Source organism: Rhinolophus hipposideros (assembly GCF_964194185.1).
Source record: "Rhinolophus hipposideros genome assembly, chromosome: 5".
Lineage (NCBI taxonomy): Eukaryota > Metazoa > Chordata > Mammalia > Chiroptera > Rhinolophidae > Rhinolophus > Rhinolophus hipposideros.
This window is the reverse complement of record NC_138051.1, coordinates 21,144,514-21,172,091: the sequence shown is the minus strand read 5'-3', so window position 1 is coordinate 21,172,091 and position 27,578 is coordinate 21,144,514. Positions and strand designations below refer to the sequence as shown.

The following is a 27,578-nucleotide window of genomic DNA, read 5'->3' as shown; positions in this document are numbered from 1 at the left end:
GACAGAGGACCTGAAGAGACATTTCTCCAAAGAGGATATACAAATGGCAAATAGACATATGAAAAAATGCTCAACATCGCTAATCATCAGAGAAATGCAAATGAAAACCACAATGAGATATCACCTCACCCCAGTCAGAATGGCTTTCATCAACAAAACAAATAGTAACAAGTGTTGGAGAGGCTGTGGAGAAAAAGGAACCCTCATACACTGTTGGTGGGAATGCAGACTGGTGCAGCCGCTATGGAAGGCAGTGTGGAGGTTCCTCAAGAAATTACGAATAGAATTACCATATGACCCAGCAATCGCTCTCCTGGGTATCTACCCCAAAAATATAAAAGCATTTCTCTATAGAGACACGTGTACTCCAATGTTCATTGCAGCTTTGTTTACGGTGGCCAAGACATGGAAACAACCAAAATGTCCTTCGATAGATGAATGGATAAAGAAGTTGTGGTACATATACACAATGGAATACTATTCGGCGTTAAGGAAAGATGATATAGGAACATTTGTGACAACATGGATGGATCTCGAGAGAATAATGCTAAGTGAAACAAGTCAGACAGAAAAAGCAGAGAACCCTATGATTTCACTGATATGTGGTATATAAACCAAAAAGAACAAGACAAACAAATGAGAAACAAAAACTCATAGACACAGACAATAATTTAGTGGTTACCAGAGGGTAAGGGGGTGGGGGGTGGGTGATGAGGGTAAAGGGGATCAAATATATGGTGATGGAAGGAGAACTGACTCTGGGTGGTGAACACACAATGGGATTTATAGACGATGTAATACAGAATTGTACACCTGAAATCTATGTAAATTTACTAACAATTGTCACCCCAATAAAATTAATTAAAAAAAAATTTATTGGGGTGACAATTGTTAGTAAATTTACATAGATTTCAGATGTACAATTCTGTCTTACATCATCTATAAATCCCATTGTGTGTTCACCACCCAGAGTCAGTTCTCCTTCCATCACCATATATTTGATCCCCCTTACCCTCATCACCCACCCCCCATCCCCTTACCCTCTGGTAACCACGAAATTATTGTCTGTGTCTATGAGTTTTTCTTTCTCATTTGTTTGTCTTCTTCTTTTGTTGTTTTTGGTTTATATACCACATATCAGTGAAATCATAGGGTTCTCTGCTTTGTCTGTCTGACTTATTTCACTTAGCATTATACTCTCAAGATCCATCCATGTTGTCACAAATGTTCCTATATCATCTTTTCTTATCGCCGAATAGTATTCCCATTGTGTATATGTACCACAACTTCTTTATCCATTCATCTATCGAAGGACATTTTGGTTGTTTCCATGTCTTGGCCACCGTAAACAAAGCTGCAATGAACATTGGAGCACACGTGTCTCTATAGAGAAATGCTTTCAGATTTTTTTGGTAAATACCCAGGAGAGCGATTGCTGGGTCATATGGTAATTCTATTCGTAATTTCTTGAGGAACCTCCACACTGCCTTCCATAGCGGCTGCACCAGTCTGCATAAGGGATACTTTTAAAAGCTTTTTATTTTGAAATAATTTTAGTTTTATATATATTTTTAAATTAAATTTATTGGGGTGACAATTGTTGAGAGTTGAAAAGGTCATCCAAAATTTCCCCATATACAAGGTTTGACAATTAAGTTCATGAACTTGTTGTAGCAACGTTACTAACCTTTTTGATATCGGGGATTATTCATTATGAATTTGTAACAACTGGACAAACAGTTAACCAAGTTTACTGTTTGGAAGTGCTGAAAAGGCTGCGTGAAAAAGTTAGACGACCTGAACTTTTGGCCAACAATTCATGGCTCTTGCATCACGACAATGCACCAGCTCACACAACACTGTCTGCAATAGCATTGACACACCACTATTAACCAAAGTGTAGATTCCCCCCCACCCCAGGTTTTCCTATTTTTTCCGTTAATGCCCATTTTCTGTTCCAGGAGCCACTCTAGGTTCCCACATTGCATCTAGTCATCGTATCTCTTTGGTCTTCTCTAGTCTATGACAGTTTCTCTTTCTTTCCTTGTCTTTTATGACTTTGGTACTTTTGAAGACTAGTGGTATTTTCTAAAACATCCTGCAATTTGAGTATGTGTGGTGTTTTCTCCTACATAAATTGAGGTTATAGATTTTGGGGAGAAGACCGCAGAAGTGATGGGCCATTCTCATCACATAATATAAGAGGGCTCCTGATAGTCACACAACTGATTGCTGGTGATTTTACCCTTGATCACGTGGTTATGGTGGTGTCGCCAGTAAAGCTACTATTTTTTCCTTTCTATGCTACATTCCTTTGTAGCAAGTCACTAAGTCCAGCCACACTCAAGGGGGGGGGGACTTGAACCTTACCTGTTGGAGGGGGGTCTATCAAAGAATCTGTAGGCATGTGTTATTAGCACGCCCAGTCATTATTAAATTTGGGGGAGGCACTCAGAGACTAGGCAAATATCTTCTTTTTCCTGGACATTTGCCCCACTGATTATAGCATTCATCAATGGATCTGTCCTGTAGCAGCTGTTACTGTGATATAATGGTGATTTTCTGATTTCCCTCCTTCCTCTCCATTTAATAACTGGAATTGTTTTTGCTAAGGAATGTCACTCCTGCATTTATTTATTCAATCATTTATATCAGTATAGACTCATGGATATTTATTTCATGCTTTAGGTTATAATCCAATGCTATGGTTATTTATTACATTGGTCAGATTGTTTTGCCTTTGGCTATTGAATATATATTTCTGAGAAGCTGGGGAACGTCATCATAGGCTGAGAACACAGCGTGAGCCATGGTCTGGTAAAGGAGGAACTTGGTGGGATCAGGGAATTGAGGCTAGGCTCTACCATAAATGTCGGAGGATGAAGGGAATGGGAGGGACAAACACCAGCCAGGAGGCCAGTGAGGCCAGCACTGGAGGGGAAGGAGGCAGCAAACAGATGAGTTGGCAGCTATTTCAAAGCAGAGTAACTGAGGAATCACTGGGCATTTAAAAGGATGCCATCCAGAGTTTGTTTTAGATTCGGCTAAGTAAAGTGTGATGTGAGGGACTAATTAGAGTTTTCTTCATTGCCTCTGAAATTTTTCTCCTTCGCAAACGGGCTATTTCCAACTGCAGTTGCAGTAAGGATCAGATTCTTATTGTTTGTTTGTTTGTTTATTAGTTTCAGATGTACAAAACAATGTCATAGTTAGACATTTACACTCCTCACAAAGTGATAACCCCTCTCCCCCAATATACTAGCCCTCTGGCATCATATATAGCTGTTACTGGTTTTTATTGAGCTTTTACACTTTTTGTGGCGCGATCTCATCAGAGACCTGGGCTCACTTAGGCTACAGGGAAAATCATGCAGATTTCTGTTTGTTTATTTGTTTTCCTTTGATGGCTCTTTCCCATTCACTGGGGCCAGTGGGGTGTTGCTATGCTTCACTTCCAGTTGTGCAGGCTTTGAATTGCACATCAGTCTCTGCTGCTGGCTGGCTGCAGGAACTTGGTCAAGTGTTTTCTCCTTTCTGAGCTTCTATTTCTTCAGCACTGAAAGGGAAATAATTTGCCTACCTCACAGCTCTGTTGTGAGAAATGAATAAGATGATTGATTGATTTTTAAAAAGCACCCAGCCCAGTGCTTGGTCTATTATAGATACTCAATAAGTATGAGAACCAGACTGGAACTGAGAAGGATTATCTATTCTATTCCTCTGCCTGTGGACCAGTGAGGGCCCCAGCATTCAGGTGAAATGTTTTGTATTTTCGAGTATTTCCAGACATGTGTGCTCCAACAATTGTCTTCAGCAGTGGTGAAAACATTGATTAAGAACTTTCTGTATGTTGGTACTATACGGCTTGGTGTGCATTTCAAAGATGAATTAGGTATGTCTTGGGCACCGACAAGTTTATAGTATTGTAAGGGACACAACTCTGTAGACAGAATTAGAATTCAGCGCATTAATGCTCCACTAGGGGCAGGAACAAAGGAGTGCGGGTATAGTGTGAGAGAATGAATTCTGCTAGACTGAAGAAATGCTTCAGAGAGAAGTTGGCATTTGATATAGGCCTCTATCCCTCATAAGAGTTTTCCAGGAAAATGTGTTTGTGTGCATGCGTGTGTGTGCGTGCGTGTGTGTGCGTGCGTGTGTGTGCGTGCATGCGTGTGTGTGTTTAAAACAGATTGCTGGTGATGTTCTAGGTAGGGTGAATAGCACATTGCAAAGGCATAGAAGCAGAAACAAACATGGAATGTACTAGTTTAATGATAAGTAGATGGCTGGTTGGGGCATGTAAGTCACAGAGTAGAGAGGTACGATGTTGCACTGGGGTGGTGAGTTGGTACCCTGCTAAGATATTAAGACGTTACCTATTGAATAGAGAAGTTGCACGATTAGATCTGTGTTTTAGAAAATCACTTTTGCAACAACTTGAAAGCTCTGTCAGTGGTGGCAGGGCTGAAAGTTGTGAGCAGGCGATTGCCACAGGCCACGTGAGAAGAGACAAGGGCTGCTATGAGGCTGTGACTGAGGGGTTGGAGAGCAGAAAAGAGAATCAGTATTTCAGAGGCAGCTGTCAGGACTTTGATGGAGTAGGCGAAGAGAGAAAAGGGTGATCCAAAGATGGCCCTGAGGTTTGTAGTGTGAAAGGCCGAATAGTGGAGTGTTATTATCTGAGATACGGACTAGCTAACACATTTTTGTTAGTTCGATGCTAGATGGACACTCTTCTGGGCACTGGAGCTATAGAGAGAAGACATGTAGTCCCCTCTGTTAAAGAATTTACCATCCTAGTGAATAGACAGAAGTGCAAAACCCAACCAACCAACCAACCAACCAACCAACCAACCAACCAACCAACCCCTACCAATAATAGGTTCATTATGTACTAAGTGCTGTGGGAACACAGGAAAACAAGACTTAAGCCCACCAAGAGGAGTAGAAAAAGGTTTCTGAGCTTCCGTTGAAAAGATGAATAATGATTGCTACGGAGATAAGGGGGCAGTGGCTAGCCCAGGGTGAAGGAGTAACATTTGATAGGTAAAATTTAATGAGAGGATGGATTGTATAGGAAAGGGCTGGTTTATCCTTTAGATTAAGTGGGATGAGGGCCGGAGCTGTGTCCCTCTTGCTCATTGTATCTCCAGTTTGAGTAATAGGAGAGAGAACAGGAGGAGCAGGAAGCCGCTTTACAGTGGGATGAGAATGTAGAGATGGTGAATCCGATTGTTCTTTGTAAAAGCAGAGCAGGAAAAGGAAGGTGTGAGAAAGAAGGTGGCAGGTTTTGAAGGAAATAAACTGATGCCAACAAATGAAGTAGATGGACCAGTGCTCTGGGATTCTTCTAGATAGGGAAGCAGAGAGGCCTCCATTGTAAGTCCCCCTTACATTTTACTACATCCAGGGCCCTTGGAAATTCTGATTGGATTGTAGGTTGTGGATGCTGCTTGTTGGGCAGGGCAGAGTGGCTTATCCTACTATAGGTTTGCCCCTCCACAGCTCCCTGCCCCATCTTTTGAAGGGCAGTGGTGATGGTGATGGGAGGGAGGGGAATAATTTAAGTAAAGATCTAAGTAACAACTTATGCCTTTGGCTAAGGTATAGCCATAATTTCTTCTGATCTTTCACACTGGTGACACTTTCACACTTTCCAGCCTTTTATTCATTTGGACCTTGTCCCCTCTCCACTCTAGTACTATCTATTTCCTATCTTACCCCACTCCTCAATGAAGCGTAGACATTTCCAGGGAAAGGAGATAAGAATTTCACTTCAAGAAAAAGTGAAGAGAGGGCTTTTTGAATCATTTCCCACCATTTATATTCCAGAAGTCCCAATTGGGAAAGCTATTGTTCTAGATGATAACTGACAACATGAACAGCAAATCATGACACCCTCCTCGGGGTCCTAGTCAGAATGTTTCCATTTTATTGGTTGCTACATGGTAGACTTAGGTTGTCAGAGATGTTTGGACTCCAGAATCAGGCATTAAATTTTAAAACATAATTAATGAAGAATTATAAAGAAAAACAGAGTCAGGGAACAGCTTCGCAATTATCTAGATTCTCGGGCAAACTCCATACTTTTCAGAGGCGGAAGCTGACGCCCAGTCTAAGCCACGTGCCCAGGTGAGCACAGGGAACCAAGCTAGGCCTGAGTCCCCAGGCCAGACCCACTGACTGCCTGGCACGTGGCCCGGCTGCAGATGATAGGACGCAGCACCACATTTCCCAATTGCTCCCTACTTGCTTCCGGGCTGCTCTTATCTCTCCTTTTATTGCTAAGCTACAGGGTGACAGTACCTGTGTCAAGTGAGTTATCTCAGAACCATAAAGTTACTTACCTCATGATTAAGTCATGGAACAGTAGGGAGAAAGATTCTCTAGGCAGGGATTTTCTACAGCCCAGTAGCGATGTCCACATTGTTCCTCATGCTGGACCTTGGTGTCCCTTTTGTAGAGCACTCACAAGGACACCTGCCATCAAAGGTGTCTGATGTCTCGCCAGGATTTACTGATGACCCTAGAACCCAGGGAGCCTTCCTTTGGAATTGACCGTATATTGTGGGCCTAGTATGATCATTTAACCTTCCTGACTACCGATTCCAATCTTTCCCATCACCTCTGAATAGCTTCCTGCCACTGCCCTGGTCCTTAGGGACTCTGCTATCTCCTGTGAGCTTCTCCTGGCACACCTGTACCCAGGTAAACCGTCAGGAGGGCCTCTGGGCCATCAGGCAGTTCTACTGGTCAGCCTTTCCCCTGTCCTCTCAGCAACAGTTTAAACTTTTGCCTCAAAGCCCTCCCTGCTGCTACCTCCTGCCCTTGGACAAAGACCATATGCTGACTTGAAGAGACTATTAACATTGGATGAGAACGCCTCAGCTTCTGTGGCCCAGGCATGCTTATGCTATACCATGTGCACCTACCATTTCCTCCTTACGGGAGAGGTGTCCCTGCTCTGCCTGCAGTTGTCCCAACTCTTCCCCTTCCTGGGGCCCTTGCCCACTGTGGCCTGCTGCTCAGCTCCTCTCTATTACTTGTATCTTCAAACCTCTCTTTCTTCATTGACCCTTCCCCGTAGGATATAAACCCCCTAAAAATCTCTCCCATTAAATATAACCAAACATATAAGTAAGTGCACACACATCAAATAACAATCCATTGGTCCATCCCTCCCCATCCCACATTATTTGTCCCCCTCCATGAAAAGCCACCTGTACGCAGGCCTCATGCCGTCATTGCCGTCCTGCTCCTGTCCATTTGTGGTAACCTGAGGCTTGATAACCAGACTTCATTATTTTACTTGCTAACAGGTCCTCCTTCACTTAGAACTCAACGCATGAACTAAACTTGATGCCAGGGGTCCCCAGGAGTTCATTCTTTGTGGCGCAGTCCCTTTTGGGTTCAAAGTGCCCTCTGGATAAACTGTCAGACTGTGAGCCGATAGCCTGTCTCCTACACCACCCAGTGGCCGGTATTAATGGCGGGTGTATTGGGAGGGTGTGTGTGTGACTGAGATCCTTGGCAGATGCTCTCTGACTTCAGTCCAAGGTCTTCAGAAAATGATTGTAACAGCAAGACAATCTGTCCCGAGAACCAAGCCCTCTAATTATTAGAATGTTGACTTTAATGGCATTGCGTGTTTTATCTTTTGCTATGTTTTTTTTTTCTAAGTAGAATGTGAAATTTTTCTCTCTTTAATTTGTCTTATAAAGTGCTGTGTGTGTGTGTGTGTGTGTGTGTGTGTGTGTGTGTGTGTGCTGGGGAGTAGCAGTGGAAAGCGATTGGTCATCAAAACTATAACAAGCATTTCCATTTACGTTTAGTCTCTTGGTCAAAATATTATGAAAATTGAGGTGTTCAAATCTCAAATTTGTCCTCTAGGAGAAAGAAAGCCTTGTGCAAGGTCATAGTGCAATTCAGAGGAGGCTGGGGAAAGGAAAGAAGTTCCAAGGTGCACACAAGGCTGCTTTACAAACCATCCTGACCTCCCTCTGCACGAAACTCTAGAATAGGTTCTTGAAAGGGGCCTGCATCATAGCTGAACATGAAGGCATTATAAAATTCCCTGCAGTGGCTGCTGCAACTCAAACCATGCATTATTCAGAAGATATTTTGGAAGCTCGCCTGGGAACAGCAGTCCCACTCGCCTAAGACAACCTCTTTGGAATGGGAGAGGCCCAGCCACTTCTCTAAACTTGTAGCTGGGAATTTCTTTCCTGCCCAAGTCTACAAAACAACAGTGTCTCCCAAACAGAGATCAGTGTCATCAGTTTGTCACCTGCAGTCTCTTCTCAGGGCCCACTAAGGCATGAACTTCTATATCAGTGACTAGCAGCTTGGGTTACAAATATGAAGTGGTCAGAAGTTTTCATGCTCACGGAATTAAGTGGTTGCAAACTCCATCTCCTTGATTGATTGTTTTCTTAATTATTGGTTGCTCAGGAGCTAAGATTATGAACATAAGTGTTTTGAGATATTATTTATTACGAAAAATCAGATCTCTTCACCTTGAATTGAACACATTTTTTTCTTGTTTTTGTTAAAAGTTGTCTACTGGTTCTAGTATCTATTTGTTTATTTTTATTGTATTTTTAAACAGGAATGGATTGCCGTCAACCACATTTTTAGGATTTAATTTTCTCTTCAGTGACTGTGTCACCTTTAGGATTGTATTCATTAACTCATTACTTGTCCCACCTGATTGAGTATAATTTTCTTCACAAGTGTGTGTGTGACAGGGTTGAATTCCCAGCGAGGTCAGTGAGGTATAAACACAGGTGTCATTCTTGGACTTCCCTTCTAATCTGATCGAGCTGCTCAATCTCTACTGCTTTTCTTCTTTGTTGTTATTAGGTTGGTGCAAAAGTAATTGTGGTTTAAAAGGTTCAAAATACATGCAAAAACTGCAGTTACATTTGCACCAACCTAATACTAAAAATAATCTAGCCAACCTCACATCCTCATCAAGTCGCAGTTTGGCCTACCACGAATGCCTTGGGAGACAGGAAACTCAGTACCTCATAGACAACACATTTAGTTTTGGGTAGCTTTGACTGCAAGAAAGCCCAAACCTGTTGCCCTCATTTTCCTTCCATTGATCCCACCAGGGCCACATGAAACATGTGTAATTTTTTTCTAGAAATTTTGAAGGCAGTTCTCATGTCTTTTGTTTCCTCCTTCCCTACCACCCTTCTTCTCTCTCATTTCTAGGCTAACCTAGCTCAGTTTCTGTTTTGCCATCTATTAACCCTCCTGCGTTATATCTACCCACACTGCTGAGGGCTATCTTCTTTATTCACCCCATTGATTCAAATGCTAATATCTTCCAGAGACACCCTCACAAACACACTAAGAAATAATGTGTTACTAGCTATCTGGGCCTCCCTTAGTCCAGTCAAGTTAACACATAAAATTAACTATCACATGCACAAAACGTTTATTAAATTGAATTGAAGAATCTTTTCCTGAGCAGGTGAAGGAGATAACTATCCATTTTAAGCATTAAGTTTATCCTTTTAGTGGTTGACTTATTCCAAATAGAAATAACAATTCTGTTTGTTATCCTCAATGCTTTTTTTCCTTTTTCTTTAAGTGTGTAAGTTCCCTTTAAATCATAACCCCTCTGGAGCACCTTAACATTGGGCCAGTAAATGCCCATTATTTCTAAGCCATATGTTGTATTCCACTTTGGCCACAGAGCATAAGATGCATGATATTTTCAGGATAGGGTCAGAGGTTCTGAAACATCTGTCATCTGTCAAGGGGGACCAAATAAAAGACTGTGGACAAATCAGCACAAACCAGAAACTACTATTGGAGAAGCAACTTGGTGCTTCTCTCCAGGGAAACAGAATCACCTTCACATAGAAGAGGGAGACCTTGGTCCCCAGCCACCATCATTTTCATCTTACAAAGACTATACTATTAATCTGATGATGTTGCTCTAGGTTCTTCTGAGGAATGCTTTTAAAAATTGTTGCTGCACGTTAGATATGCAAAGTGTTATTTAAATGTTTAATTACCAAAGTGAACCCAAATAAGGACCGAGTTCAATATCCTACAGACCAGCCTGTTCTTCTTGTTGCATGATCCTTAGCACAATTCTGCATGGTCGTTAACTGCACAGTCCTAAGGCTTAGCCATAAATAACTTACTGATGGATCAAGGAGGAAACCAGTGCCTCTATCAGTGCTGGTGAAATGGAAGAAGGACTAAGTAACTTGCATAAAATAAATCTTTTACTTCTTTGTCAAATGATGGGGGGATGGGAAGATAGTTCCTTATAGCTAAAAATATATTACTGTTATAAAAGAGTAAGTGATGAAAGGTCTGTTTGGGGTTTGTATTTTCTATGGTTACTGGCATGCAAAGACTTCAGCAGGTTTTCTTACTGGAGGGATCTGCCTCATTCTTTGTGTATCCCGTCCATAACTGCATCCTCTTTCCTTGTGTAAGAGGAAGAAGAGTGACTCATGATGACTCCTGGTTTTAGTTTCGGTCGATTCCTGAAGATGCAAAACTAAGTCAACAAATCGTCTTATTTAAACTTACTCTGTTTGATATCTTTGTATCTTTTGAGGGAAAACTATTTGCTATTTTAAATAGTAATATGGAGAAGTAGAAGATTATATATTAAACTACGGAAAGAGAACTCCAGCAACATCAAAATGAACAAAGTCTTCAAAACAAATGCTGATCTTGTTCTCTATGACCTAAAAGATGTCATAATCAAGACATATGAGCCATAACCCCTGTCTTTCCTCCTTTCTTTCCTACCTGCCTCCCTTTCTTCTTTGCAACACACCCTTACTGAGTAGCTACTTTATTCCTGGCACTGTACCATGTCCTGTGACTATAGGTCCCTCCCCGCCTCCAGCCCCAGAGGAGATGTACAAATTGCCATATTGAAGGACTCAGTTCTGAGAAGGCATGCTGTGGGAGTGGCTAACAGGCTGGGAGTCAGAGAAGGCTTGTTATGCAAATCAAAATGATAACCACTTTGTAAAGGCTGTTTATTAACTTTTTTCTTTGACTTTTGATGGGTCATTTGCAGATTTCTGTGACTGCAGAGGAGTTCTGAGTCACTGTTGAAAATTTGTATAAAGTAACATACGGTTGACAGTCAGAGGAAGGGATGTTTTAGTTCAGTGAAACTTGGACCAGAAAATTCTTGAAAAAAATTTCATCGATCAGATATAGTGTTTGTACTTGGATAAGAAGTACTAGTCATCCAAATTAAATGCCATTATAATGAACTCAGAAATAGTCACATTTTTTTCCCATTAGTGTAAAACTTCTTTACAATAAATGCGATTGTTAAAAATCACATTTTTGATTTTTGGACACAAGACAAAGTAGAGGGAATGGCAAGATTCAGCTTTTGGAATCAAGCATTGACTTATTACTTGAAAAGAATTTTTCTGAACAATGAAGGAATAGGAACTCCCAAAGCAAGATTTTAGGTAGTTTTGGAGGCTGTTTCTCATGAGAACACAGAATGATTAGAAGGAAGTGAAGAGAGACTGAAGTGTTACTGCTAATTGTTGCCTATTAAGTTTTAGGGAAAGATGAGAAGGTTCGATGCAAACTTTGGTAAAAATTCTGAAGGACATTTCAATATTTCAGAGTTTGATGGTTTTAGTTCTTTATAATATAAAATTTTATTTCAAAACTTGTGGGGATTTTTTTGTGTGTGGTAAAGGTCATTTTTAGCACTTCTAGAAATAGACCAGGCATCAGTCAGTCCTAAGTGAGCTTCTCTTTTACATGTTGATGTAAAAGTCATTATAGGAAGAAAAACCCTTACTCTATAATTATAGAAAACAGACTTGAAATGTGTATAATCTATTTGGATTAAAACACAACAACTGTACATCCTGATGTCACAGTTATCCCTGGTTAAAGATGAGGAGCAACCAGAAGTACTTGTCCCATGGAGCAAAGGACAGACAGATTGCTATTGAGTGAAGTAAAAAGCCCAGAGAGAGCAGCTTACAACTTTGTGTAAGAAATAGCACAGTTTGGTGTTAAGTTTAATTTAGAGACATGTTTTAAGGGCCTAGAATATGGTGGGACTGTGCTGTATTTGTATACAAAGACCGAGAAACATAGTCCATCAAGAAGCTCCTAGTACAGACAGGAAAAACACCAACCATAAGGACCAACCATGGCTCAACAACAACTAATTGGTATATCAACCAGTTAATTTTGTCCAGGGAGTCATCCCAGAGAAGATGCTGCTATTAAGAACAAATAGACTTTTGCTAGATAGGGAACGAATGGGAGGGTCTTCTAGACAAAGAGAAAAGGATGCTAAAGCTTTGGAACAGAAGAATATAGAGGCATTAGTGGATGTTGACCCTTTCCATTTGGTTAGAACACAGGGTGCGATTAGGGGGAGAATGAAAGCCTGAGCGGTAGATTGGAGCCAAGCTGCGAAAGGCTCACCTGAGATGTTTGGATGTTACCCTCTTGGTAACTGGAGCCTTCATAGTCCTCCCCTGCACCAACATTTTATTATGAACAGTTTTCAAACATGTAGTCAAGTTGAAAGACGTCTACAGTGAGCACTTGTGTATTTGTCATCCAGATTGTACTATTAACGATTTTACTATACTTGTCTAATCTCCTGTTTATCCATTCCTCCGTTTCTAAACTATTCATTTTTATGCATTTTAAAGCAAATTACAGATTTCAGAACATTCTTCTCTAAATACTTTAGCATGAATATCATTAATTAGACTTCACAGTGTAGGGTAGTTAAAATGATAATTTCTACAGGTTTTAAAGGATGAGAATAATATCATTAATTTTGTATTTATGAAATACGATAGTGTGGAAGATCAATTGGAAGAGGGAAACAAATTGGAAACCTGCTTCAAAAATCTAGATGAGGGATGGTAAGAATGTGATGAGAGCCTGTAGTAGGAATAGAGAGATAGTAATCACTTTAAGAGATAATCCAGAAATGGAATCAGTGGATCAGCTGACCAACTGAATGTAGGAAGGAGAGCAGTGGAAGGCTGAGGCGGGGTTAGGGGAGTATACAAAGTGAAAAATGGACCCAAGATTTTTGTGGCCAGGACAACAGGGTGTTTGATTATGAGATATGTATCTATAATGGGGGGGGGGAGAGGAAGGGGCGGAAGAGGTTTGGAAGTAGAATGGAAGATAGTAAATACAATTTTGAACATGTTGAGCTTAGGTGCCTGTAGGATATCTCAAGTGGGTATGTTCAGGTGGTGTTTGGAGATATTCTCAGGAGTTCTGGAGAAACACCAGAGCTGGGGTTGTCGATAAGGGATGCGTCAGGCCAGGTAAATTGAAGCCATCTCTCAAGGAGAGCATTTAGAATAAGCAGAAAAAAGGGGACTAAGAGGGTAACTCCAGGGAAAGCCAATATTTAAGGAACAAGAAGGAATTGCCGAGCTAATAAGGGAAGAAAGAGAGGAACAGTCAGAAGGCTAGAAAAGAAACCAAGCCTTAGACAGATAGATAGATAAATAGATAGATAGATAGGTGGATGGATGGATAGATAGATATGCAACGTCCATTGTGACGAGAGTTGTGCGGAGCTACGAGGGTGGCGCAGGGTTAAGAAAAGACAGTAGCCATAGATAGAGTTTTAGCAGACCAAGGGACCCCCAATCTTAAGGACTGGAAGCCCTGAATCAGGGCTTTCATCAGCTTTTATTAGTTCGGTGGAGAAGTAAAAGAGATAAAGCTTGTCAATCTCAAGATCTGTGAATCCTGTACATCATAATAGGAAACCAATTCAGGTCAATCACTCTTGCCTGTAGACAGCTGGACCATAAGTCTCAACTTCCCCAAGGGACAAAACCTATATGCATATGAATAGATGGAGAGCACCTCATTGAATCAGTTCCCTTGCAGGTTTTGGGAAAGAATACAGCCACAGAGGCTGAGGCTTTCCTTAGCCTGAGGAAGGTGGGAGGCTGTGCCCACCTCTGTGAACCCCGTGGGTTCTCCTGTTGGTCCCCATTGGACTGCGCCTGGCTTGAGTGGTTCCTTCTGTGAGGAATCTTACTCGTCATTGACTGTCCAGTCATCTTTCTGGGACCAAACAGGGAGGCATGAGGTGCAAACACAAAGGTTTAGCAAAGTCCCTGAAAGGATCCATCTTACAGACTCTCCTTTCTTTGTGGGCAGATACAAGGAAACAAACGGTTAAGCTGCTGCGTGGCGACATAGCTAGATAGGCTAGAAAGGAAACCAAGCCTCAGATAGATCAGACAGACAGGCAGAGAGACAGATGTGGGTTTATTATGTATTTGCTATGTTCCAGGGTATCATAAGTGCTTTGTATTCCTGGACTAATCGAGTCCTCATGATAACCATACTGTATAGATAAGGAAATAAAGAAACTCAGGGATAGAAAAGTCAAGTATTTGCTGAAGAAGCTGTTGCAGTTAGTAAGTGGTAGAACCAGTTTTTGGACTGAAGTCATTCAGATTTACCTTATCATGGTGGCCAAGGAAAGAGGAAGTTTCCACAAGAGAGTAGTCAGCAGGTTATGGTCCTTCATGATTTGACCCTAACATACCTTTCCAACTTTGTCTTCTAATTACTTGAGATTGGTCAGTTTGAAATGCTGCTAGTCTTTCACACCAACTCAAACTCTACTAGAGCTTCCCAGAGTGTTTTGTGGGTCACTAGTCACATGAGATACTCTGGGGGGAAAAAAGTGTGCTGGGGTCAAATAAGTTTGAGAAATACTGCCAACTCTATTCTCCTTGGAAATCTGCAATTACATTTGCAAGCCCATCAAAGGTATTGGGAAGTCCTGCAGTAAGGAACCTGTTCTAACTTGGTCTACCAAGTGTTTGCTAAACTTATTTAAACTTATTTGACCTTGGGATCCATCCCATTTTCCCTCATAGAATATCTATAAACTTTCCTCAGAACTAGAGCTCTGAAACACTCCAAGTGAAACATGGCTCTACTTTTCTTCAGGTGGTTTTAAATAATATACACATAGCTTTATCTGCCTCTCACTCTAGATGGCCATCGAACACATTCTCCCCTGTGATATGCCTTGTACTACTTCTGTGAGTCCATCTCTATTTCATTTTGGTGTCTTATGTAGGACCTAGCACAGTGCCTCTTATATACTAATTGCCCATCAGACTCTATTTGTGGATAAATAAGATGTACAAAACACAGAGGAAATGACCACTTTTTTTTCTTTTAAATACATGTTTTCTATTAAAAGGACGTATCTGGGTCAAAGCATGGATACAAATTTAGACTCAAACCAGGCTTTTATTTGGGAATAAGGAGAATGTATATTTTCAGTTTTTGTTTTCATTTGAACGGTTTGCTTTTGGGATCAGTTGAAGAATAAACCGAGGAGGTGATTCACATTTTGGTCATTTGTGTCCTAACTGCAATATGGGATATATCACAAAGTCTTGGAAACATCACTTTTCTTGAACAGTGTTTGGCCTTGTCTTATAAGTGAAAGTCAGACTTGGATTTTTTTTTTTTAGCTACATCAGGGCATGCCTATGCCCTTTGAACCTTTCTTACTGGTTTGTTGCAATTATTTCTCTTGCTCATTCTGACTGACTATTGGCAGTAGTCCCACTGGTTTTATTATTTCATTTGTGAGTCCTTATATGGAATTGAATGAAATGTGGTGTTGTTTCTGATCTTTCTCTCCTTTAAACTGTGTAACACATTCAGCTATGCCATCCTCTGTTTTCTCCCTGGGGATAGAGGAGAGATTTCTCTGACTCCCTCCAACATTCTTTTCTGCTTCATGTGGTCCCTAACTCCCACATGAGGATAAGTCATATAGAAGCGTGTGTGGGGGGGGGTGGGGAATGGGGGGTGGTGTGTGTGTATAAGCCAGAGTGAGTCATGCTGAGAGAGATAGGCCAGTCATGAGCACCAACAGTCACAGGAGCACGGAGATCCCCAGGAAAGTCCTGAGCATTTCAGCAAAATGGCCGCTTTCCTCCTACATGTCAATCCCACCTGCAATTCAGCTTCTGTTTGTTTATTGTTAGCTGGATGTCCTACCTCTGCAGTAGAACACCAGAATTCTTGTGAGTTTAGAGGGCTCTATAGGAGTTTTATTAGCTCACAGCACTTGATTAAGAGCCCCGAGTAATCATAATTATTATTTTAGAATGAGTCTAAGATTTCTTTATGGAGGAGCAAACTCTACTTGGAATATATGTGTGTGTGTGTGTGTGTACATATATATATATATATATATATATATATATATATATATATATATATATTCCAAGTAAAGATTCAGAAAATTATATATATATATATATATATATATATATATATATATATATATATATATAATTTTCAGAATCTTTTCAATGCTGTGAAGAGTGAGTTATTTGAATTTGCATATGTTATGTGGTAATGATAATTATCATTCAGAGAGGCATCAAGCATGGCAGTCACTTATACTAAAAGTTCTCAGTTTATTACCATATTTCCTCGAAAATAAGACCTAACTGGACAATCGGCTCTAATGCCTCTTTTGGAGCAAAAATTAATATAAGACCTGGTCTTATTTTACTATGATATAAGACCGGGTCTTATATAGTATAATGTAATATAAGTCCAGGTCTTATATTAATTTTTTGCTCCACAAGACGTATTAGAGCTGATTGTCTGGCTAGGTCTTATTTTCGGGGAAACAGGGTATATTAAATGATTTACAATTTGGGAGAGAAGGAAAGTCCTGAGAATCTGGTTGTGTATAAAAGAACATTATGCTACCAAGAATACTTCTCATAATTTTCCACAGCGACATTATGGTATGAAATTTAAGTGGCAATATTCTATATGCTGTGCCAAAACTGTATTGTCATGGCCACCATATCAATTGGATGAAAACTAACATTTAGCATTAATGTAATATACTGAATTTTTTTTCTTTTTATCAACCAATTTTATTTTATTTTTGTCTTTCATTTGTTTATTTTTTTCTTTAGATTCCACTTATAAGGGAAATTATGTGACATTTGTCATTTGCTGTCTGTCTTACTACACTCAGCACAATACCCTCCAGGTCTATCCATATTATTGCAGATGGTAAAATTTTGTTCTTTATTATGGCTGAGTAATATTCCATTGTATGTATGTACCACTTCTTCTTTATCCATTCATCCATCTAGGGACACCCAGATTGCCTCCATATCTTAGCTATTGTAAATAATACTGCAATGAACATATGGATGAGCACATCCCCTCGAGTAGCATTTTGGGTTTCTTCAGATAAATACCCAGAAGTGGGATTACTGGGTCCTTCTTTGTCTCTTGTTATAGACTTTGTTTTTTTTTTTAAGTAATTTTTTTTAACTGGAGAAATTTGGGGAACAGTGTGTTTTTCCAGGGCCCATCATCTCCAAGTCATTGTCCTTCAATCTAGTTGGGGAGGGCACAGCTCAGCTCCAAGTCCAGTTGCAGGGGGTGCAGCCACCATCCCATGTGCAAATTGAACTGGCAACCTTGTTGTTGAGAGCTCACACTCCAGCCAAGTGAGCCATCCAGCCGCCCCTCCGGAAGCTCAGCAGCAGCTTGTTGTCTTCAATCTAGTTATGGAGGGTGCACCTCACTGGCCCATGTGGGAATCGAACTGCCAATCCTGTTGTTCAGAGCTTGCGCTTTAACCAACTGAGCCATCTGGCCACCCCTAGGCTTTTGTCTGGTATAAGTATTGCTACTTCAGATTTTTTGTTTGTTTGTTTGTTTGTTTCCTTTTTCATAAAATATCTTTTTCCATTCCTTTACTTTCAGTCTGTGTGTGTCTTTTGATCTGAAGTGAGTCTCTGGTAAGCAGCATGTTTAATAGTCTTGTTTTGTTATCCATTCAGTTTCCCTATCTGTTGATTAGAGCATTAAGTCCATTTCCATTTAAAGTAATTGTTCATAGGTATGTAATGATTGCCATCTTATTATTCATATTTTTTATTTATTATTATTATTTTTTCATCTTAAGTTCATCTAAGATTCCTTGTAGTACTGGTTTGGTGGTAATGAACTCCTTTAGCTTTTTCTTGTTGGGAAGCTTTTTATCTGTCCTTTGATTTTAAGTGATAGCTTTGCTGGATAGAGTAATCTTGGTTGTAGGTCCTTGCTTTTCATCACATTGAATATTTTATGCCAGTCTCTTCTGGCCTGCAAAGTTTCTCTTGAGAAATCAGCTAATTGTTTTATGGGAGCTCCCTTGTAGGTAATTGCTTTTCTCTTGCTGCTTTTAAGATTCTCTCTTTGTCCTTAACCTTTGCCATTTTAATTATGGTGTGTTTTGGTGTTGGCCTCTTTGGATTCATCTTGTTTGGGACTCTGTACTTTCTGGGCTTGTATATCTATTTTCTTCACCAGGTTAGGAAAGGTTCTGTCATTATTTAGGTTTTCAATTCCTTGCTACCTTTCTTTTCCTTCTGCTACTCCTGTAATGCAAATGAATCTTCGTATGCTTGAGCTTGTCCCAGCACCCCCATAAACGCTCCTCAATTTGGTTTTTTTTTTTCTTTTTGTTGTTCTGATTGGGCGTTTTCTGCTACCTTATCTTCTAAATAGCTGATTTGATCCTCTGCTTCATCTAATCTGTTGATTCCCTGTAATGTATTCTTCATTTCCGTTATTGTATTCTTTATTTCTGATTAGTTCTTAATTATGTTTTCTATCTCCATTTTTATGTTTCCTATCTCTTTGTTGAAGTTCTTCCTGAGATCACTGAGCATCCTTATAACCAGTGTTTGGAATTCTGCATCTGGTAGATTACTTATCTACATTTTGCTTAGTTCTTTTTCTGGAGCTTTGTTCTCTTCTTTTATTTGGGACATGTTTCTTTGTCTTCCCATTTGGGCTGATCCCTGTTTGTATGTATTAAGTAGGGCTGCTATGTCTCTCGGTCTTAGTAGAGTGGCCTTATGTAGTAGGTGTGCTGGGGGGGGGGGTCAATGGCAGAATCTTCCCGGTCACTGGAGCTGTGCACTCCAGTATGTTCCTTGTGTGGGTTGTGTATATTCTTCTGTTGTAGTTGAGCCTTGGTTGCTATTTGCATATCAATGGAAGGGATTGACTCTCAGACTCGTTGGTTGTGAGGACTGGCTGCAGTGGAGAAGCTATGGTACAGGGGCTGACTCTACAGAGCAGCATCAGCTTCAGTAGGGCTTTAGTGCCTGCTCAATTTTCCCCTTGGGTATGTCGTCCTTGGAGGCAGATAGGTGATGCTCCAGTTCATTTAGAAGCTGGCCACTGGGTGTGCCAGTCCCCAGGTGGGGCCACCCGGCAGGAGCCACAAAGAAATCCACAGATGGCCGCTGTCCATGCTATGCTCAGAAGTGCTGTGAGAGGCCAAGCCACGAATCAAAACGAGCTGCAGCTAGTGGTGGCTTAGGGCTCAGGCAGAGGTATAGGACATGCTCAAGCCAGATGTTGGTCATCTGGGTTCCATGAACCTTTGGGAGACCCTAGGAAAGTCTGTAGCATGAGCCAAGACAGGAAATTTGTATGAAAAATCCACTGGAAGTGTCTTGGGTGTGCCCCAAAATTGGGTGGGGTGGGGTCTCAAATCACCAGTGCATGGTGAATGAGCTTGCATAGTGACAGAGACTCAGATATAGCAGCAGCCTGTGTCTGCATGCTGGGAAGGGGGAGAGCTCATCAAAGAACCAATAGCCTCTGCCAGCTCCTCTGTCTAGGAGAAAGCTGCCCCTTCCGCCCCTGTCCTGAAGCCAGACAACTCAGTTCCCCCTGGTATGTCCCTGGAACCTTTCCAGCTGCTGTCCCAGCACTGGAGCTCAGAGCCAGTGATTCCATCAGTGAGTAAGTCCATGTGCAGTCCCTTTAAGAGGAGTGCCTGGGACTCCAGCCTCCCTCCTTCTCATTCAGCCACAATCTCTGCTTTTTGCAGCCAGAAATTATAGGGACATCTCTCCCAGGCACTGGAACCTTGGGCTGGACACTCTTCCAGGGGGAGGATATCCCTCTGCAGCTGAGATATCCCTTCCAGTTTTTAATTGTCACACACAGGTGTGGGACGAGCCCGATCCACATCTCTGCCCCTCCTCCCAGTCTTCAGATAGCTTCTTCTGCATATCCTTAGTTGTAGGGCTTCAGTTCAGCAAGATTTAGGTGATTTGCAATGACAATGGTTTTGTAGTTTAGTTGTAATTTTGATGTTGTTGTGAGAGAAGGTAAACATAGCATTCACCTACTATGCCATCTTGACCAGAAGCCAATACTAAACTATTTTGAGCAAACATTAGATTTTTTTCTTATTTTTATGATGAACAACTATTATGATGTCATCAAAATGGAAAGTGTTGCAAAGGGAAGAAAACACACTTTTGGCTGAATGAACAGGGAATGCTGATGGTATTCATTAAGCACGAAATAATAAGAGGATCAAAATTTCCATCTCCATCCCCCCATTCCAAAATATCTTCTGTGTTTTCAGCATTCCCTTTGAAGTCAATATATGATCTTTGCTTTAATCCATTTTTAAAGCTTCCTTTGAAGTCAGTGGGAGCTCGTGCCTGGAAGAGAGGAAAGTGGTTGAGGATTGGGTGACTGTTAGGGAAGAGGGACCAGCCTAATCATCACCGGAAAAAAATATTTATTAATTGTCCTCATGTGCATGGTCTATTAGGATTCACATCAAAGTGACTTTCAAACTGGTCTGATTCGTTTTCTGGTATTCTAAAGCTATTAAGATGACCCAAACAAATTACATCTTTTTAAGAATGTTTTCATTTCAAATGACTGGAGAAAAATGAATATTTATAAATAGAAATAATTCTTTTATTTTGACATTCTCACAAATGCTGTGTTTCACTTAAGTAAATTTTCCAGATAACTGAAACTAATAATTATCTAATACAATAATCCCTTCAAAGACAGTTGCAGAGTGTAGGACTATTTTCTCTTATATGAAATTACTTCAGACTGCTTAGCTTTTCTCTTTTTTGTAATTTCATTAAATACTTTCGAGCAAGGTAGCAACTAAATTATTTCTCATTCTTCCTGCCTCTTCCTTGCTGTTGCCAATTATCCACTTGATACAGGTGATGTGTTGTCTGATTCTGTTGGGCTCTGTTATTTTACACAGACTTGTCTGAAGAAGAACGGGAGGCCTGAGGTAGCCTTTCCTGCAGGGGAAAGTATAAAGACTGCCCCTCCTCTCATTTCCTTTTTCTCTCCCCTCATCTTGTCCTGTTCCTCACTTCCTGTCCCTTCTCTCCTTGGACGACTTGGTTTTTTTTCCTTTTCCCTGTGGTCCATCCACTTCCGTGATGTCAGCCCTTCTTATGAGTCGAGGGGGGCCTCCATTGATGCCCGGCCCATGGATTTTGGTCACAGGCTTAAGCTCTGCATCTGATTGGATCTTGTCCTGGATGCTCTCAGAGTCTCAAACTCAACACTTCAATGCTGAACCCAGCAGCTCCTGCCAACATGTTTATTTTCAATCTCTGTGAGTGGTAGTACCTTCTGTCTAGCCTGAAAATCTGTGAGTTGCCTTCGACAACATCTCCTTTTCATCACTATCAATTCACCTCTTATTATTTGACAAGCCCTGTTAGGTCCACCTTGGAAATCCATGATCTGCCTGTCTCTCCACTCCTCCCTGCCCCAGTCTGATATAATCCCTCATCACATCTTGCTAATGACCACACTGCCTCCTCTCTGGTCACTTCCTTACACAAACTTGTCTTCACACTGTTGCAAGTTTTCTTCCTAGAATTTGATGCTGACCATGTCATTTGCAGACTTAAGAACCCCCCATTTGCCTCAGCTGAGCATCTGAAGCATTTTATAACCTGGCCTAATTTTCTGGTTCCTTTTCTATGCTGTAAACCCATTGCTCCTACTACTGAAAATGCTGCGTGATTCACAAGGCAAATGTCAGGGTATCCTTCCAAACTCGGCAGAATGTCTTTTATTTTTTTTTTTTTGAAGCCTTTGTCAATGTCTTTAGGTAGTCACCTGCCTCTTCTCTGGACTCCCACATTTGTTATACTTGGTGAGGTGACCTGTGATGGTCTGTTTTTGTGTGTCTCCTAGCAAGTGCAGTTTATAGTTTATTTCTCTCTTAATCCCCATCCTAATGCCTACCTCACATCAGGCACAAACCAATTAATGTTTGGTGAATTAATTAATGAAGATTTTGAGAGGTCTTTTTCACTTATATTTGGGCCTGAAGTTGTGTTTTTTGTTACTAAAGATGCTGGTTGAGACATTAAAATAATAAAACATTTTAATAGAGTCTCCCTTTAAGAGGCATACAGTCAGCAAAGGTATAATATTTTTATCTTTTATAAGAGAAAACAATGCCTACCCACTGGTCCAGCAGAAGGATAGAAAATTCTGGTCCTTAGTGATGTCACAAACCCTTGGACTACCATCAGAACCATCTTTCGCTAGCATCCTTATTAAATGAGAAAAGTAACCCCTATTATAAAACCAATTTTAATTGGGTACAATGAGCAGTCATTTGCTTCAGAGCTTCCACTTCTCAAGATTTCTGAGATTTCAGCTAAGAGCCTCTTACAGAGTTTTGTTCCTTAATGTTTTTAGTAGGGCCTATAAATCGAACATCCAAATCCACAAAGTCTTATTTTTGAAAATGATAATACAGTGGGAGAAACACACAGCCAGTGTACCAATCTATGGTAAGACTCAGAAATTTAAAAAAATGTAGAAAATATCGATAAGGTCCCCTTGCATATGAAGAGAAACTTGGTTTTAATTTCAGTAATGTTTCTGGGCAATGGTAAAGATAGACAATTATCAATTTAGCTAATTTAAAAATTGAGTGACAGCATCTGTGCTTTTTAATAAGTATATAAAATAAATGAATGCTTCTGTTCCATTGTGTGAGAAATTAAAGCAGAGAAAAAAAATTACGAGACTGACATCCGGAAGCAGAGCCGTGGGAAAAGTAGGAGGCAGAGCCCAGCTTGCAATAGAGTGGAGGCTGGGAGGGGAGAGCAGCCCACGAGAAGAGGATGTGGTTTGCTTCATTCCCCTCATGGCTTCCGTAAACGTCTCTGAAGTCTGTGCCTCATTGTCCTGCCCTCCTTTCTAACACAGCTCATCTGGCCCAAACCATCCTTCAATGGCATGTCTACGCAAGGCGCTTCAGGTTCTTCTTTTGGTTTCTAATGGTCTCTCTCCTTGGCCTCTGCGTCTAGACCCTCACCTGCTCAGGGTCCCACTTGCTGTGGATCTCTCTTTCCCTGGATGAATGAAATTTCTACCTGCTTCTCTCCAGTTCAGTGGAGCTCTAACTTACCTTTGGTGTGTTATTTAACCCTGGGAGCCCCCCCTGAGTAGTCTCACCTGGGAAGAGAGTATTAGTATCCCATCCACGCAAGGCTGTGAGTCACCCAGCAGGTCCTGATAAACATTCATTTCCTTTCCCTCCTTTGCTGTTTGACGCCATCCCCATTGCCTCTCTTCTGCTCTGCCGATACCAGTGCTCTCCTGTCCTCTCACCAACTAAAGCCACTGGCTGGGAATTTGCCTCTGGAATTCTGCCTGGAGTTTACCCGTGTCTGAGACAAGGGGTTCAGAGGGAGGTTCTGAGGGGAGGACCTCTTTGGACCAGCTTCAGAGTCAGACAACCCTGGGTTCAGGTCTTGGTACCCCAGTGCACTCGCTGTGGGAGCTTGGGGCAGGTTCCATCCTCTGCTGGTAGCCTCGTTTCCTCCTCTGTAATTTGGGGATGATAATTATTTCTACTTCATAGTGTTGTAGTCAGGATTCTATGAACTACTTAATGAAGAGTGTTAGTGCGAGGCCCGCCCATTGTAAGTGCTCAGTAAATGTTACAGATACCTCAATTTAGGAACTTTGCTAAGTGTCTTCTGACCAATGGCACGATAGTCTCAGCATTTCCGCTCAGAAGGCAAGCTGGGCAGGATTCAAGTGCCAGTCACAGTGGTATGTCCAGAGCAGGCCCTTGGTAGATGCTTGCTGGGGTTCATTGCCTGTGGTGGACGGGAGTGGGGAAGTGTGCACCAGCTTTAGTTTGCATGGAATGCAGCTGTGCCACCAGGAAAGGATATAGTGACTTGGAGGTGGCTGCTTGGGACAGGAGAGGTAGGAGCAGCTGAGCTAAGGAGAATGGGCACAAAGGGAGCTGCTGCCATCACCTGACCGTTGTTTGGAATCTCCACTGGTCTCACCCTTTTGCCACCAGCTCAGAAGTTCCCTAATAACACCAGAGCCCTACAACCTCTGTCTAAAAAATAAAAATAAAAATAAAATACCGCTTTAGAAAGACCATGCTCCACAGATTTAGGTTCTGAAGGAGTCTGACAAGTATGTGTTATAACGTGAGGGAGATAAAGGTCCAAAACCGGGACAATAGGATAGAGTAGAATATGGCCTCTGGTCTCGTACTTCTTTGGGGTAAGATGGGACACCCTTTTTTGTCAACTGAAACATGTATTTTTCTTAATGTAGGTTCTATCATTTAGCCAGTGAAGCAGTGTCTGTCCTGTAGATACAGCTTTATTTTCACATTATATTAAAGGCTATTTGCCATGCTTAGAAACTAGAGGAAAAAGACCCTGGTCTCTGAAAAATTATGGGGCAAAACAAATTGTACATGGAAACAATTAAGTATCTGCTAAATAGCATCATTCATTGTAGAGTGGATCCTGGTACAAGTCAGGGCCTCCTTGGTTTCCTTTCCAGGGGCCTTGGGTACCACAAGTTAGGAATTGACTTCAGGAATGAAGTAGTAACTACCTCCAAGAATCAGCATAATAATTAGGTATGCAAAAAAAGAATTGTATTAAAGCCACTTTAAAAGAACAGCTATTATTTAACTGTTTGTCAAAAAGAATATTATATCACATTCTGGCCACAGAAATAGACCAGTGCTTTTAACTAGGAACCAAGACAGGCTTGTGTGTGTATGCACATAAAGGTACTATGTCAATTCCTATTCTAGTCTGAAAAGGCGGATGCATTATCTTTCAAGGGCCTGTATCATTTTCTAAAATGACTATAGTTTCTGAAACCTATATTTCACCACATGCTCTGTGGCTGAGACGGAATATCTGAGTTTGGCCAGTTCCAGTCTGGTCACAGTGTAGTGGGGTTACAGCATGTGATATTTAACATATGCAAGTTTACCGAGGAACATTTGGGAGAAAAAAACCTGAAATATTGTGAGTTGCTCTACACGCTGATTCATCACGAAGCCTAGGCCTGCCCTGAGAGCTATACCTTTGCTTTTGGTCAGACAGCGTCAGCTCCTCAGGCCTCCCCGGGGGAGCACCTTCCTGAGCTGAGAGTCATGCTGGTGTCCAAACATGGCTCCTGAGTGCAAGCCAACTTTCTTGTCTCTTGTTTATCCCAAGAAAGAGTTATCTTTCCCAACCCTGGAGAAAAATTGTGTTACCGAGGCACCAAGTATCAATCTCTAATGTGGTGCTTTCCTAATGGATTTTCAAGGACAATTTGCAACATGAGCCGTATGTGCTGCCTTGAGAATTTAAGCGCTGGTGAAATCTTACCCCTCATTCCATCACTAGTTGCCTCTCTTATCAACTATTCCATGCCCTCCCCCCCCCCCACTACCCCCAATTCGTGTTCTCTTCCTTTGCTATTATTGTACATGTAGGTGACGAGTTGGCTCATGACTAGTAAGTGGCCACCAGTAAAGGGGTGCTCAGAGCTGGAATTAGAAATACCTGATTAGGAGTTAGCACCCTGCAAACTAAAGGCTTAGCTTTGGGGGAAGACTGCGGAAAATCCCTTAACTTGTGAAACCAGGCTCTAACCCAAGAGGAATCTGGCCGTTGTGTTCTTGTCTTGCTAGAATAATGGGAAGGGGGCTTTCTTTCTAGACTAGGTTCATTCTTACAATCCCAGAGCAGTAGGTAGAGTCTCCAGGGTACAGATTCGGTCTTGCATTGCCCTAACGTGCAGTTTTTAACACCACTGGACAGATTCTCATGAGGGAGTGGGAGGTCAAAAATAGCAATTCTAAGATTGTCACCTCATGTTTCGTTACTGTTGCTTAGTGAGGTGGGGAGGAGAGAGGCAAGGGATAATTGATTACAGCTGCCTATAGAAAGTCACAGAATCACAGAATTGGGATAACGGAGCACACCTCAGTCCTACTTCTTGAGGGGGGTGATATGATTTAAGGTCAAGTATGTGGCAGAGTTAGGACCAGAACTCAGTTTCCTGGCCCCAGGCTGGTGTTCCTTAGGCTGTTCCAATATCTTTGATGAAATGATTTAATAGGAACTGGTTTAGCTTGTTTGGTGGTAATACATCCCCACCCTTCAATGAGCTCCCAGGAAAAGGGAGAACAAAATCCACATCATTCTTGTTTTGGTTTTAGGGGGCATGATTTTTTACTGGCAAAGTGCCAAATGTGCCTAAATTCTGAAAATGGTTTGTGCTTCTCTGGGCTGGGCGTTGGGAGGGATAAGAAGGGGCTGGGTTGCGATGGGTGCAGGGGTATTAATGATAATGGAAGCCACGTTGTAAAAATTGATTCCACTTATGCTAATGAATGTTTCTGGCATTCCTGGGGGTTTTATGAATAGTCCTTGCTTTGATCTGTTTGGCATTAGGCAGATATATAAGGAGTACATTGGAAATGAGAACTAGTTCTAGGCTACTTTCTTGGGATTCCACCTGTCGTGGTGCTGTCATGGGTCTCGCTTTGACTTCACCTTCAGTACGAAATCTCCTTTTATCCTCCTGAAGGAAGGGTGGGCCTAAGAAGCCTACGGATGCTTTCTCTGAGGGGCAGAAGCAGCAGCCATTATGTAAATCAAAGACATTTATTTAAATATTTACTCTAATTCAAGCTTTGAAGTCCAGGAGTTGGGAATCCCAGGGCCACAGAAGGAGAAGAATTCTTCCCCTTTATATTTTGATGGCATTGGTGTGAAAGGAAATTTTATTTTACTAAGATAATTTTATTTTTATTTATTTTCTTGCAACTAGTGGCCTCTGTTTTTTAAATGTTGCAGTTGCTACACACTAACATGCCACATCCAGAAGGGAATAAATCTTATGTAGGCATCAGTGTATAAGGGGCTGCTTCTCTGCGCTCTGGGAACAGGATTTGTCATTGTTCTCACGGACCAACTTGACACAGATGTGTCTCCTCAATGACACATGATCAGGGTCTTTACTGGGAACTTTGTTAAAGCAACTAAGGGATCGAGTGCGAAGGACCTCAGATTACTAAATGTTAATTGAAAGCAAAGGTAAATACCATACAGTGTCATTATCACCGTCCATCCCCAGTGCCTCCATTTAGGACGTGGCCAAACTCCCTGACTAAAGCATCTCTGTCCTTGTCTTTCTCAGCTCTTCTCTGATGTCCTGCTCCTGGGTCTACAGCTTTTCTTTGTCTTCATTGAAGAGTTTATTTCCCTCCACCCATTTATTACCAATGGGAAAATCTGGCAGTGTCCTTACCAGCAGTAGCTGGAAATTTGTGCTCTTTTTGATTCTAGCAATTTTTGTTTCTACATGTTTCTGCACAACAATGTGAAACTGTAGCCTGTTAAGAGGTTTGCTATCCT

The 27,578-nt window shown here is 41.4% G+C and overlaps 1 protein-coding gene across 3 annotated transcripts in view; it reads left to right on the top strand.

The window, feature by feature from the left end:
• Positions 1–27,578, top strand: part of AKAP6 (A-kinase anchoring protein 6) — a 455,310-nt gene that overhangs the window by 23,569 nt on the left and 404,163 nt on the right. The window lies entirely within an intron of this gene.